The following is a 16414-nucleotide window of genomic DNA, read 5'->3' on the forward strand; positions in this document are numbered from 1 at the left end:
CTCCTTTAAAGGAAAGGTGATGGGCGGAGCCACGTTTTTCTACTGTTGGGGTTCAGTTCCGCCGACAGAAAATGCGGAGAGCGCGGAGGAAGTCCCTGAGGGGAAATTGCTGCTCACCTGGCTCCCGCTGCTCCGTAGGTGCGGTGAAGGCTAATGTCGAATTTCTGCAGCAATCGGAGCAGCCCTTACTCCAGTTACATTAACACCAATCTCGGTCTCCCACTAGGGCTTTATAAATTACTTTCATAAACGTCTTTTTAATGTAACACTGAATAAAATGTTTTATAAGCGTCTTTTATAAGAATCATGAGTGAAAGGGCGCTGTCTCCGATTTGCAGGTGAGCAGACAGCTTCGGAGTGCGAACGGCTCCCCGCGGGTCCCCGGTGGCGCGCGGCTCCCGGAGGCAAAACAAAGCTGGGGCCGGGGCGTCGGAGCCTCCGCGTTGTAGTTGGGAGAGGTTCGTTCGAACGGGGCCCCAGGTGGCGAAAGGGAAAACGGACCCGGACCCGGACCCGTGGAGCCTGCTCGAAAGCCGGGTGCTGGGGGTCTGGGCCCCCTGTCCCCCCTCTTTTTCTTCTTCAATAAGAAATTCCTCAAGGGCAGACTGCGAGTCCAGTCGTGAAGCCACCTAATCTGGCTTCATACCTGGAATGTTTGGATTCCTGGTACGAAGAAAAACTAACATTTATTGGCTACTTGTCCACTGGAAGGCGTTGTCTTATTTCTCATTAACTCCTTGAATCAGCATTACGTCTTTTATTACAGATGACAAAACTAGTAAAGCTTTAAATAGTTCTTTGAGAGCAAAGACGAAATCTCCATTTCCTTTTTAGCTGCTGGTAGCTTGACGCTCACTGTTAAAATAGGGAGGTAATGAAACAACTCTTGTGTGAGACCGAAAGTCCAGGTGTGCATCTTGGCCATTTCCAAGTTAATCAAGAAGAATTAAGGATTCATTTTATTCTATCAAAATTATTTCTCAATGCCAAGATATTTTGTGTGACGTAGATTCGGGGACAGACTGAGTAGCACAATACCTGGGAAAAGTTAGGTGCTCAGCAATTATAATTGCCCACATTTGTGATTGCTTTTGCCTATGTGCCAGACACTGTTCTACGCACTGAACATATCTCAAGTTATTTAATCTTCAGGACAACCTTATGAGCCAATTACTATTATTACCCATTTTACAGATGAGGGAACTGAAACAAATTTGCCCAAGGTCGCACAACTAGTAGCAGAATCAAGAAGAATAATAATTTAAAAAAGCCAAGAAACCCCAAACCCAGGTAAATGTTCCTTGCATTGCTAGACTGAAGTAGTGAGAGAAACAGTAAAGTTACGAGTCCATGAAAACATTAAAGGATGTGAAGTATGTACAAGTAACTGAAACATTTAATGCCCAAACTAAAGACTTAAAATTTGCTAAGGTAATAGCACAGGTAGATTCACACCAAGTAATCACTGGTAACTGAAGCTACCGGCCAGCATCCATTTGCAGTCCCTCTTTGAAGGCAGCTGTGTCCAGAGCAGGTGGTTTAGGAAGCTTTCTAGACTTCCATTGTCAGATGTCTCCACGCCTAGAAGATGGTGCTTTAGTGTTCCTGGGAGGAGACATGCAGAGATGGGGTGGCAATTACAGACATGCCCACAGATGGAGAGAAGCCATTTTTTTCATCTTTTCCCTTGAACTCTTCTTTGACCTCCAGCCGAAATGGAGCTTGGCAGCTTTTGTGGGGTTTTTTTGTTTCTTTGTTTTGTTTTGTTTTGTTTTTGGAGATGGAGTCTCTCTGTATCGCCCAGGCTGGAGTGCAGTGGCGCGATCTCGGCTCACTGCAACCTCCGCCTCCCGGCTTCAAGCGATTCTCCTGCCTCAGCCTCCCGAGTAGCTGGGATTATAGGCGCGTGCCACTGGGTCGGGCTAATTTTTGTATTTTTAGTAGAGACGGGGTTTCACCATGTTGGCCAGTCTGATCTCGAACTCCTGACCTCAGGTGATCCACCCCACTCGGCCTCCCAAAGTGCTAGGATTACGGGTGTGAGCCACCACGCCCGGCCACTTGGCAGCTTTTAAAGGGTCATTGAGAGCCTTGAGCTCTGCTTGGTGGGGGCAGACTTTGAAGATCCTTGAATAAAGATGAAGAGGTTTGGGGAAATGCTATTACTATGCCACAGATCTTTAATAAACTACTCCGTTATGTACATAGAAGAGACTCTGAGACGTGTAGAGCTTTCCCAGTTGTTATCGTTTCTACATATAATTTAACCCCCTCAAAAATGTAACTCAGTAAGACTCAAATCATGGTGACTCTAAAAATGCCTATGTTTTCTATTACATAGTAATTTCTACGTTAATTTCCATAGCATGCCCATGAACTTTCTCTTTCAATGAATATATTGGTGATTTGGTCTGATGAAGGAATAATGGAAATATCCCGTCCCTCTCTTTGCCTGTTAGCTTTCCAAGTCCTCCCGCTTTTCCCCAACGCCGAGGGGACCTTCCAAAACAGGATTGTATGTGAGATTTACTTGCTTAGCCCAAGGTCATTGAGGTACAACATATCTGATCCACAAAAGAATCAGTCTGTGGGTGATTTCTTTAAAAAGTTATGAACACTGGGCTGCGTCTTTATAATGCCACAATGACTGTAACAATTCATTTAAAAATCTAATACTAATACAAATCCTGGTGGTGGTTGTTTTTTTGTTTTGTTTGTTTGTTTTTTGAGACGGAGTCTCACTCTGCTGCCGAGGCTGGAGTGCAGTGGCACCGTGTCGGCTCTGCAACCTCCGCCTCCTGGATTCAAGCAGTTCTCCTGCCTCAGCCTCCCAAGTAGCTGGGATTACAGGCACCCACCACCACGCCTGGCTAGTTTTTATATTTTTAGTACAGAGGGGGTTTCATCATGTTGGCCAGGCTGGTCTCGAACTCCTGACCTCAGGTAATCCACCCGCCTCGGCCCCAAAAAGTGCTGGGATTACAGGCATGAGCCACCATGCCCAGTCAAAATCCTGGGTTTATTTTGAAGATACGAAGCATCTTCAAACTTTAAAGCCCATGTGGGTTCAGATATTCAGCATATTCTTCAACAAATAATTGTTCATAGATTATATACTCCTCCCTCTCCAGATTATAAACTCTTACCTGGGCAGTTTTGCTAAAATTGGGGGAATTTAAGTCTATTATATGTGAGATCCTATGTAGTGCCAACTAAATGTAGCTGAGAGCAGTTATCTTAAACAGCAGCAACTCTGTCATTACAAGTCCGGTTTAATAGCCAAAGGGGTCCATGCTCTCCTTAGTTGATGTTTACAGACTTGTCAAGAGTCATAGAAACAAGGCATGCAAGGGGCTTTGGCTGAGTGTTAGGTAACTGGTTCAAAACTTCCGGAAGATACTGTCAGCCCAATATTGTGTGTCTATTATTGTCTGTTAGAAACTATTAAAGCCGAAAGCCTTCTTATGAAATCTCTACCATTTTCCTCAGGCAGGACTATAATTAATCCATTCCAAACATGTAAAACATCTCTATATTTAAAACAAGACAAAACAAAACTCGAGGCCAGGAGATTTAGCTTCTCATTTCAATGTTTTATAAGACAGGAGTCTTTTCCTTTACATAACCTAAATCCATCATGTTGCTACTTAGTCTGGTTCTGCAGTAGAGCTGGAGAACATCTGGTGACCACATCTGTGTTATAACCCTTTGTGTGCTCTCAAACTATTTGCTAGATTCAAAATAAATTTCCTTACCATGAGTGAGATTTCCCATAACATTAGACTCCAGATTAATCATTTCTCTTGTCAGAATATGATGGCCTCAGTTATTAAAACGTGGTGGTTGTGGATCAGCAAAATGTTTGTCTAAAGTGAATGACATATTGTAATAAAGTTTTTAAAACTTTCATATCTGCCAAATAAAAATATTTGTATATGGAAGATCCACTCCTGTGAAAAGTCTCTTGTGCAACTGCAGAAGCAGAAAATAGGTTCAGAAGTTTCATTTGGAACACAACAGAGACATGTCTTTCCATTTCAGGGGTGTTGAGTTTTGGGGTGATTCAGTTAACTTTGATCCTTTTGAAACAATGAAAATAATTTCTATTACCATCATAGGACATCATGCAGAACAACAAAGAGCTAGTACAAAATGTACCATGCTGACTGTTGTGTAGATAAAGCAAAACAGTACCAAATGATTAGTTAGCATTTTACATTTAGAATGCAACCCAGCCAGGCACAGTGTCTCATGCCTGTAATCCCAGGACTTTGGGAGACCGAGGCAAGCAGATCATGAGGTCAGGAGTTCAAGACCAGCGTGGCCAACATGACGAAACCCCATCTCTACTAAAAATACAAAAAAAAAAAAAGAAAAAAAAGAAAAAAGATTAGCTGGGCATGGTGGTGTGTGCCTGTAGTCCCAGCTACTTGAGAGGAGGAGGCAGGAGAATCCCTTGAACCAGGGAGGCGGAGGTTGCAGTGAGCCAAGATTGCACCACTGCACTCCAGCCTGGATAACAGAGGGAGACTCCATCTCAAAAAAAAAAAAAAAAAAAAAAAAAAAGAATGCAACCCTATACTATTTTTAAACACCTATGTGAGACGTAGTTACAAGGCTGTTTAAGGAGGGGAGGACTGACAGCAAATAGAATGTTTGTGATAAAATAAATTTGTGCTCTCACAGTTTCCCATCTTTGAGGCAAACGGAATTAAAGGCAAATTATTCCATTTTGGAAAGTTCCTCAAATGTGGAATTTCAGATGTTTACTGTATAGGGAAGTAGACTTTCGACTGTACATTGGAGTCATTGTTTTGCTGCTTTTTCACCTTGCAAGTTGCTAGGTTCTGCTGCAAAGATTTTTAAAGCCTGCTTTGTTAGCAGCCTAGGACACATCCATGACCTTACCAAAGTGAAAGTGAAAGCTCTTAGTTTTTCTTTTTTTTTTTTTGCAACAGTAAATCTACTAATTTTACAGTCAGTTGAACAGCAATAGATTAATTTGTGTAAAGTCTGCATTCACAAAGAAAATCTAAACTTCAGTGGCTTGAATGCCTGAAACTGCAGTGTGATATTTGAAGGGTAGACACTCTTACAAACTTGCCCAAGAAGGATGCAGGCAGTTCACTGTCACCTGCTTCTCAGCACAGGTGCTGACCCCTCGGTCGACTCGGGGCCTCCTGATGGGGTAGCAGGAAGGCTGGGCCTTTGTGTGCTACAGAGAACGCTTTTCCAATAACTGGGGTAGTTCTCTCCAGCAGCCACAGGAAACAGAAGAAAGAAGAGGTTAAGGGCCGCCACGAGGGTCAGAATGGGTTAAATTTAGTTAACATCAGAGGTTATAGCTTTTAACAAGAGCTTCAAGAAAACTTATTCGAAGATGCAATTTGTTTCTTCTTTGTCCACTGTTATTTTTTTCCCCCTATTGATAGTGACAGCTTAACAAAGTTTTTATATGCTAAAGGTTTTCATCCCTTAGAGAATAAAGAACTGTGTTCCTAAAAAGAGATGCAGGTGGAAAACTTTATAAAGCTTCCATGATTTCCAAATTGGGAGCTTTGAAATAGGCTCCCTGCTTGGCTAAGTCAAAAATAATCTGTGAAAAAAAAAAAACCTCTATTGGAAATGGAGGAACGCTCCAGCAGTCAGATGCAGAGCTCCAACTTCTAGAAGATTCTTTATGTGAATTTTTCTCTCGGCCATCCTAGTAAACTTTTCCCAGTTATTCAAAATTACCAAAGCGGCCTTCTCTGTAGGTGCATTTCTTCTGATTTAGAACATAATACTGGGCAGGACTAGTTGTTTATTGCATTTCTATGTAAGCAAAGAAAGCCATAGATTTCTGCGTATGTCGTTTATGCTCGCTCTTAAAATTCTGTTACTCTGCATTTTCTGTTCAAGAACTGAACTGTTACGGAAATTGGGCTTTCAAAAGAGAGTCATGTAAATTCTAGCTCTTCAACTGGAAATGTATGATTACCAAGGACTGATACACAGTGTCCCGCGTCATACTAAGGCCTTATGTGTTTTTCAGCTGCATTTCTCTGATAAATACGAGGCTTAGCTTTTGAATGAGTTTAATCATTTATTTAGCTGAGATTTTCAAATGCTGAACTTGGGTTTTCAGAGCCATGTTTCTACCTGACGGTCAGCAAGGAAAATGTAATCTACACATCTAAGTGCTGAACTATAATCTGCATTTGAAAACGTGTTTGTTTCAGGTATGGTGAGGACTCATTTAAGTATTATTTGGGAAATAAGATGTTTTATATAAGGCAATCTTCCAGATACCCTAAGCTTACCTCTCAAATCAATACAAACTTCTATATTTTTACCATTATGAATGAAAGTATTTTATATAATGTATTACAAACATTCTTGCTTTCTGAAGTATGGTATGATATTTTTTAAGAACTAGGAGTATCAGTCCAGGCATGATGGCTCATGCCTGTAATCCCAGCAATTTGAGAGGCCGAGGCAGGCAGATCATTTGAGGTCAGAAGTTCAAGACCAGCCTGACCAACATGGTGAAACCCCATCTCTACTAAAAATGCCAAAAAATTAGCCAGACCTGGTGGCGCATGCCTGTAGCCCCAGCTACTCAGGAGGCTGAGGCAGGAGAATGGCGTGAACCTGGGAGGCGGAGGTTGCAGTGAGCCGAGATTGTGCCACTGCACTCCAGCCTGGGCAACAGAGCGAAACTCCATCTCAAAAAAAAAAAAAAGAACTGGGAGTATCATGATTGTACATTATGATATGGTGACATACACTTCATACGTGTATTAAGTGCCACTAACTACATGGCCAAACCATCATGGTTTCTGAATTTGAAATTCTGCTTTTTATAGATTTTCCTACCCCTCCCTTGCCATTAGGCTGTCATCTGGCCCTTCTTGTTGCTATAACTGCCTACCCAGTTTTAATAGTTCTCCTCCCCTTCTAACGTTCTACTCAAAGTCAAATTCAGTCTCACCTGGCCTGATACAGGTATTGCCCAAGGAGTCTTCTAGCTTTCCATCTTGCCTTGATCCAAATCAGCCCCCACGCCACTGCCAGGATAACTTTGTATTAGTAAAGCTTCGTGCATACTATTTCCTTGAAATAAACAAAACAAAACAAAACTTTGGTGGGTTTCCACAGCCTGCCTGCCCTATTGGATAGTGATTTTGCACTCTAGTATTGATTGCTGTCTGCAACAGATCTTTAGCTGTTGTAGTGAAACAAGTCAATTTCACTACAACACTCAGGCCTTTTTCTAAGAGTCTCTGTTCCTGCACACAGCCTCTGAAAGGGGCACCTTGCACCTAAATGTCCTGTGTCCCACCTCCTCCTCTTGTACATTGTGATGAGACTGGGATAGAAGCCTGGCCTATAGGAAACTAGTTCACAGACTATGACAGCTTGCGAATTTGCTCTGGGAAATTAGGGTTGTCAGAGGGCTTGGGTGGGTGTCAAAGGGTACTTGCGGCAGAGATACTAGTTCAATAGCCGTCTTCCTCTTTCCCAGGTTTTATGCACACGTGGCTGCCCAGAATAAAAACAGTATGTCCAGTTTTTCTTACAGAAAGGTGTGGTCATGGGACCAAGCTCTGGCCAGCAATTTATATGAGGCAGATAATGGTAAATCCTGCTTTATGCCTGTTATCCACACAAGGATTTCAGTTTAGATGACATATTATATGGTCACCTTAAATAAACAGGCATGGTATGTGCAGCTTCCAGGGAGTCCTCTTCCCCTCTTCCTCCTTTCTGCTGGCTGGAAAGCAGACACAACAGCTGAGCTTCGAAGTCATCCTGGAGCATCCCATCATGGTCTTTGAATTTGCTTTTTATAAGGCATCATGGAATGGAAATCCTGCACAGGAGTGCAGAGAGATGGAAGGCGCCTGGGGGCTCACACCATGGCACATCACACCAGCCAGAGGCTCATTACCTCTGAATTTCTTGAATGTGAGAGAGAAACACACTCTTATACTGCAGTTGAACTTACTCCTAACCAACATAGTACTTGAACTAAAAAGTCTTATAAAGTTGTTTCTTTCACGATACAAGCCAATGCCTTGTGCGCGCTGGAGTTCTTCAAGCAGATGAGTTGGTCTGCAGAGAGGAGGAGAATGAAATAGACATGGACAAAGAACCATGCAGAAAGAGGGGCCTCGTGAGAAATCGGGGAAGGAGACTTCCTTTCTACCTTTCTAATTCCAGTTTCAGTGGAGTCTACTGGTCTTTGTTTTCTGTCTTTAGATAACTCCTAGGTGGATTTTTGTTTTTTACAACAACTTTCTGTTCATGGCAACCACACCTTTTCAGCTTTAACTCTCTCTTCATCCAACCCTGTTGAGCACCCAAATGACTGCTTGCTATTCCCTAACCGTCTTTGGTACTTTTCTGTCTTTGTGGCTGTGTGTGCCCTCCCTTCTGCCTGGAATGCAGCCTTCCTGCCCTCACCCAATACCACCTCTCCATGAAGCCTTCCCTTAGCCCAGCGGGATGCATCTCTCCCTTTTTTGGACCTCCGCCATTTTGTTTGCCCATCCTGTGGCATTTCTTTTTCTCTGTCTCTCAACATAGTTACTTGTACACTTGGCATATCTCACCCTTGACATCGTCAGCTCCTTGAAGGCAGGGGCGACCCCTTTACTAATTTGTGTGTTGTCTGCAGCAGCTGGCCTGCTTGTCTGTATATCCTTAGTGTACACTAAGTATTTGTTGAACAGTTGTGGGCTATAAAATACACAACAAAGACTTTCGAATGGTCTCTGGATAAAAGAGAACAGGCTGGCCAGGCACCGTGGCTCACGCCTGTAATCCCAGCACTTTGGGAGGCCAAGGCGGGCGGATCACGAGGTCAGGAGATCAAGACCATCCTGGCTAACATGGTGAAACTCCGTCTCTACTAAAAATACAAAAATTAGCTGGGCGTGGTGGCCGGCACCTGTAGTCCCAGCTACTTGGGAAGCTGATTTTTCTACTCCATACGTCTACGGTCCTGTGATAGACAGACCAGGGGACTCCTCAGCTCAGAGTCCATGAGGCCAGAAGCTGACATCCTAAATTTCTATTTAGAATGAATTTAAGCAAGCCAGCCAAACAGTCTGCCGTGAAACTGTCGGGAAGACAAGTGGTGGGTTGGGGGGGAAGCCGGGTGCAGTAGGCTCACGCCTGTCATTCCTGCACTTTGGGAGGCCAAGGGCAGGTGGATCCCTTGATCCAAGCCTTGGCAACATGGTGAAACCTCGTCTCTAAAAAAATACAAAAACTAACTGGTTCCATATCCTGGACTCAAAGTTAATAAATAGTTAAATAGGCCGGGTGCGGTGGCTCACGCCTGTAATCCCAACACTTTGGGAGGTTGAGGCGGGCGGATCATGAGGTCAGGAGATCGAGACCATCCTGGCTAACACAGTGAAACCCTGTCTGTATTAAAAATACAAAAAATTAGCCAGGCGCCGTGGCGGGCGCCTGTAGTCCCAGCTACTCCGGAGGCTGAGGCGGGAGAATGGCGTGAACGCGGGAGGCGGAGCTTGCAGTGAGCCGAGATCGCGCCACGGCACTCCAGCTTGGGCGACACAGTGAGACTCCGTCTCAAAAAAAAAAAAAAAAAAAAAAAAAAAAAAAAAAAGAGAACAGGCTGTCTCTGAGTAGCGTATACAAGCTTTGGCGTAGGTCTTTGTGTCTTTTAGAGGCTTCCTCTTGTTTTTCTGGCTGAGTTGAGAGTACTGCATAGATGCCACTAGGTGTTTTACTGCAGTGTTAAAAGAGGAAACTTTCTAAATCATCATGGGAAGCTCTGCTGAGATAATAGGGGTTTTTGTTGAAATAAACTTCTGTGTTAAGTATCATGTCTATGACTGTAGTAACATATAATAACTGAATTAGAAGCACAGAAAGTCTAAATAATTTATGAAAAAGTCATAGAGAAAGTCTGTGTCTCATAAAGGAGAAACAGTGAGGTCTTTGGATTTGCTTGCATTAGTTACTATATTATAGACTCAATAATCTGCAACATACATTCAATATAATCATAATAATTGTCAAAAGGGTTATTAAATGATCACATATGTGTAACTCTGGTTGAGCTTTCTACATCCAAATCAGGAAGATCAGATCTGGCTCACAGTGTGTTAGAAAATCCAGTCTAGACTGGGCGTGGTGGATCACTCCTGTAATCCCAGCATTTTGGAAGGCTGAAGTGGGCAGATCACTTGAGGGCAAGAGTTCAAGACCAGCCTGGCCAATATGGTAAAACCCCGTCTCTACTAAAAATACAAAAATTAGCCGGGTGTGCTGGCGTGTGCCTGTGGTCCCAGTTACTCCAGAGGCTGAGGCAGTAGAATCGCTTGAAGCTGGGAGGCAGAGGTTGCAGTGAGCGAGATCGTGCCACTGCACTCCAGCCTGGGCGACACAGCAAGACTGTCTCAAAAAAGAAAATCCAGGCTGGGCGCAGTGGCTCACGCCTGTAATCCCAGCACTTTGGGTGGCCGAGATGGGTGGATCACGAGGTAAGGAGACCGAGACCATCCTAGCTAACACGGTGAAACCCCGTCTCTACTAAAAATACACAAAAATTAGCTGGGCGTGGTGGCGGGCGCCTGTAGTCCCAGCTACTTGGGAGGCTGAGGCAGGAGAATGGCGTGAACCCGGGAGGAGGAGCTTGCAGTGAGCCGAGATTGCGCCCCTGCACTCCAGCCTGGGCGACAGAGCAAGACTCTATCTCAAAAAAAAAAAAAGAAAAGAAAATCCAGTCTAACCACGTCTTTCATTTTCTGTATATAATAGGCAGATTTTATGACCGACTTGGACAAATGTTTTGGTATTAACACTCACAGTAAAAAACAGACACCATAAAATGGATTTACTTTAGTAATTATAACTGCAACTTCCAATTATTACTAGGAGAGCGTGTAACTGAATAATGTAGGCTAATGAAAAAAAATGTGTGCCTCACTTGATGATGCATCACTTGAAGGTTATAATCTATAATCACTGGCAATTCATCACGCCTCCTTTCACACTCAGCCATCATGTCATGACACACTGGTGTGCGTGTGTCATTTGTGTTAATAATAGTTTAAGTCATAGAAGTTGCCACTCATTTTACTTGATTTTGCAAATTAGAATGGATTTAAAGTTATTCTGTCTGTAGTTGGCCTCTCATTCACTTCTTTTTTTCTTTGTTTATATTTTTAGAGACAGGGTTTTGCTCTGTTGCCCAGGCTGGAGTGCAGTGGTGCAATCATAGCTCACTGCAGCTTTGACCTCCTGGGCTCAAGCAATCTTCCTGCCTCAGCCTCCCGATATCTGGAACTACAGGTGCATGCCACTACGTCCTGCTAATTTTTTAATTTTTTTTTTGTAGAGAAGAGGTCTCACTATGTTGCCCAGGCTGGTCTCAAACTCATGGGCTGAAGCCACCCTTCCACCTCCCAAAGCACTGGGATTATAGAAGTGCACCACAGTGCCTGGCCCACTTGCTTCTTTAATGGGTGAGAGAACTGCTGAGTGACAGTTCGCATCACAGGAGCTGCATCTTACCCCAAACCTGGTTAGGCGAGACCTTCGATTGCTTCCTGGACACCTGGAGCATGGCAGGAGGGCCCACACATGAGCTTTGCCATGTGCGTGTGCATGCGTGTGCATGTGTGTGTGTGTGTCTGCTCCTACAGGGTGAGAACCACTTTCCCAGGCAAAGGCAGTAAGTGTGGACAGAAGGACAAAACTGGGGCTGAGAAACATTAGCACTGTTATGTAACAAACTCAAAGACAAAACACAGGGCAGTAGAGAATTCTAAGCATGTGGAAAGGTCTGCGGAGCCACATGGCAGCCTGCTGGATTCGGAGTCAGGCTTTGGCTGGCTCATCTGCTGTGTGTTTTCCCCAGCGAGTCCATATCCCACAGGATTGAGGGTGCTCAGATTTTATACTTTGGCCTTAGCAATTAGAAAAACAGTCAATTCTCACGACATTTATGTTCAAAAGATGTCATAACTTTATTTTGCTTACTGCTGATATAATATTACAGAAAATGAAAATGAAAACATAGCTAATATTGCATTAGATTGTATATCCGTTTTGGTGAGAGATTTTATAAATTCAGTCAGTGTGCAAATGGAATTTGTTTTATTCGTTAACACACACACAATAAAGCTTACTATTTCACAAGAATACAGATTTCTGTTTTTTACTGACAATTGTCTAAAATATTCTCATGAGAGGGGCTGGACTAGAGCTAGCACTTTCTTTTTTTTTTTTTTTTTTTTTGAGACGGAGTCTGCTCTGTCGCCCAGGCTGGAGTGTAGTGGTGCGATCTCGGCTCACTGCAAGCTCCGCCTCCCGGGTTCACGCCATTCTCCTGCCTCAGCCTCCCGAGTAGCTGGGACTACAGGCGCCTGCCACCACGCCCAGCTAATTTTTTGTATTTTTAGTAGAGACGGAGCTTCACCATCTTAGCCAGGATGGTCTGGATCTTCTGACCACGTGATCCGCCCGCCTCTGCCTCCCAAAGTGTTGGGATTACAGGCATGAGCCACTGCGCCCGGCCGAGCTAGCACTTTCTGTACAAATTATTCCTAAGTAAAGTGTTGGAGTGTCTGAGGTGCTCTGTAGAAGCTGGGTCTGGAAATTTGTCCTAGAATCCTCTAGAATTTCTTTTCTTCCATTCGACTCTTTAGTGAATGTCCTGTCTCTCTAGTTTAGGGTGTGGGGGTGCATGTGCTGCTACTGAATAATTCTTACTTGCCTGTAAGATACTGTACTAAATGGGAATTAGGCTTCTGAGGAAAGAAGCAAAATGATTTGGTGAATTTTGTCCTGAATTCCATGACAAATGACCCATGGCTTTCCTGAGGAGGCAGCACACACAGCCATAGGAAAGCTACAAATGAGAAATCTGTGCAGGAGAGGAGCTGCCAACAGAAAGGACTCGTCAGCTGGCACCAACAGTTAGCAAAAGGCCCTGGGACAGGGGACAGCAGGGTTCCATCAACCCGGGGAAGCAGCCCTCTGAGCCCAGCAGCCTGTGGTTGGAGCCACACGCGGCCCAGAACCACGTGGTGCTCTGGGTGGTAGCATTGTATACTCTGTGCTACATTTGCTGGCCAGCTAATTTTCAGCTTCAGCATCTTCTTGGAAATGGTACCGTCACTTAGCCTCACACCTCCTGTGACCCAGGAACGTGTACACATTGGAGGGAAGTGAGCTGCAGCAGATTAGGGTGCTCAGCCAGCAGGAACTGCCTGGCCTTTCCCCACCTGCAGGGCTCCCCCATGTCCACTCCCCCTTTGGCCTTGTCCTGCCTCTAAGACAAGGGCTAGGTCAAGCCATTCCTGACATGCGTTTTCAGGGGCACTATCTTTCTGGTCTTTCTGATGGAGGAATTCTGTCTTGTTTGTGGGAAAGAGAATTCTGGATCAGAAAACGGCCTCAACATCCAGGAGTCCCACTCTAAATTAAGGCCTCCTACAGATCCCACTTGGCCCCAGCCTAAAAGCAGAATGGCTTCAGGGCATATATTAATAAATAACATGGGCCGGGCGTGGTGGCTCACGCCTGTAATCCCAGCACTTTGGGAGGCTGAAGCAGGCGGATCACGAGGTCAGGAGATCAAGACCATCCTGGCTAACACGGTGAAACCCCGTCTCTACTAAAAAAAATTACAAAAAATTAGCCGGGCATGGTGGTGGGCGCCTGTAGTCCCAGCTACTTAGGAGGCTGAGGCAGGAGAATGGCGTGAACGGGGAGGCGGAGCGTGCAGTAAGCCGAGATTGCGCCACTGCACTCCAGCCTGGGCGACAGAGCGAGACTCCGTCTCAAAAATAAATTAAAAAATAAATAAATAAATAAATAGCATTACACATCCATGCACACACAATGCATACAGGATTTACCATGTGTGCCAGTCAGTCTTCCAAGCACTTTACATATACTGACTCATTTAGTTCTCATTAAAAGATCTATAATTTAGTAATATTGTTTTTATTATGTATCCTTTCATTGGTAAGGAAACTGAGGCCAGAAAGATTAAGTAACTTGTCCAAGGTCACCCAACTAATAGGTGGCAGAGCTGGGATCAGGATTTAGGGAATCTGTCTCCAGAGTCTATGCTCTTAGCTACTGCTCTATAAACGGTAGCTAAAATAATAGTGTCCTAGTTATCTGTGTAATAATAATAATAATATATTCTTATTCAACTGAATATATACCTAGGTATTTCTTAGTGAGTATAATCCCAGAACTTCCTTGACATCTCAAAAATACTGTTAGAAAGGTGATCATGGAAATCACCTACCATGAAGGAATATTTATACCGGTATTTCTTTCATTCTCAAAATTGTGTCTAGTGTGGAGGAAAGAACTCCATAGTGGGAGTCAGAGGACCTGGATTTATTTCCCAACTCCATATTTTACCTGCCGTGGGTCCTCGAGCAAGTAATTTTGAGGGTCTGGTCCCCTGCTTTTTCATCCGTAAAATAAGATAATAATGTCACAGAATTGCAACGGTCAAAAAGATAAACTCTTTTGAAAACTATAAAGGAAGACACAAATGTAAGAGAGTATTAATCTCTTGATCTCAGGTCTCTCTAAAATACTTAATCTGAGGATTTTTGACTTCTATGTGAAAACTGAAGAGTCCAGGCTGCAAAGGGTTTCCACCCAGCCTTCCTGAAGAGATATATAATAATGAACCTCACAACGCCTATCACTGTAGTTGTATAAAATTATATTTAAGCAGACTATGTAATAAATGTTATAAAATTCTCGATCTATAGAGCAGATTCAATCATGTTCAACCAAAGCTTTCATTATTAGGATAATGCCCAGCCCACAGCACTTTGGGAGGCTGAGATAGGAGGATTGTTTGAGCACAGGCGGTCGAGGCTGCAGTGGGCTATGATGGTGCCACTGCACTTCAGCCTGGGTGACAGAGCAAGACCCTGTCTCAAAAAAATAAAAAGGGAAAAGAGCTCCGTGACTTTCATTGTTAGGATAATGAAAGCTTTGGTTGAACATGATTGAGTTAGGATGACTGCTAAAGGTCTCTGCTGAGTATTGGTAATAATCCACAACTGAAACTGATGGTCCGACTCTGATCACTGCTGTCCAGAGTCTGAGGCACATGAGGAGGAAAATGAGGTAAACAACATTCCTCTTAGAATATTGCTTCAAGAAAGCTCAAGTTTTGGCAGTATGCCCTAGATGACACCTACTTGCACTGCCAAGTGGCTGCCATTTCTGCTGCTCTTCCCTAGGAAAACAGACAAGCTCAAACAACAGGGTGTGCGTATGGTGTTCTTAGAGGGGTGGACACTGAGCAGCTCTCCCGGGCCTGAGGGTCCTCCCGGCCTGCCTCCGGTTGGCATGTTTCTTGAACAGGAGCTCCCTGACAACATGGGAAAGAGCTTGGCCTTTGCTATCGGGGAAAACTGGGCTTGGGACATTCACTAGCTGTTACTTGGGCTAGTGTTTCTAGCCCAAACATCAAATGTTTCTCACTTGTCTGTAAAATGAAGATAGTGATTTTAACATATAGCTGGGATGTCTCCTAAATGTTAGATACCACATTATTATTGTTGTTATTGCTTTATGATAAAATATTACATGAAGTGCTGTCGGGGGCAGGTTCAGGGTTTCTATAAACTGGTGATGTTGGAACTGCTACAAAAGAACCATGCACCTTGAGTCTGACCTGTAAGAAAGCCTTCAGCAGGACCACAGCAGAGGCCAGAATGGATGAGGCTGAGAGGAAGGTGAAGTTTATGTTTGATGGCCCCTGAAATTGGCTCCCTACAAAGGGCTGTCTTTCCTCTCCCACGTTTTAATGTTGTCTTCCCACCCATAACTCACCCTTATCTTCTCTTCTGTCTGCATTCTACACCCAGGAAGAATTTCAGGTCAGCACCCGGGGAGATGGTTTTTGACAGGTTGATCATTTGGAACTCTTCCAGTTACATTCTGAAGACATTGCCAACTTCCTAAATGTAGGCCTGATGCCATCCATGGTCCTCTGCTGAGGGTCACATTCCTTCCAGAAGGTCTCAGCTGACAGCCACGGTGTGGCAGTGCTGCCAGAGATCTTATTTGGTGATATCTGAGCTTTCTGGCACTGTTCTTTTGTGTGGAGGTGGGAAGTGGGGAGGAAGCTGATGAGGAGGAGGGTGGAGATAGGCCGGGTGATTAGAATTGTGCTCCCAGAGCACGGAGGCTCATTTGAAATATTGATTCCTCTGTGGAGGTCACAGCCCAGTCTTTGCTGTGCTTTCAGAGGGGCTATTTATACATTTTAGTCTTTGTTTCGGAGTTGCCTCTTATATTGGTGACACTCCAGCTTTGCTGAAGTCGTGTTTAAAAAAGAAAGTAGTAATTATTGATTGCACACTCAAATGTGGGGACCAGAATGAACGCAGACAAAGACTTG

Source organism: Gorilla gorilla, chromosome 14 (genome assembly GCF_029281585.2).
Source record: "Gorilla gorilla gorilla isolate KB3781 chromosome 14, NHGRI_mGorGor1-v2.1_pri, whole genome shotgun sequence".
NCBI lineage: Eukaryota > Metazoa > Chordata > Mammalia > Primates > Hominidae > Gorilla > Gorilla gorilla.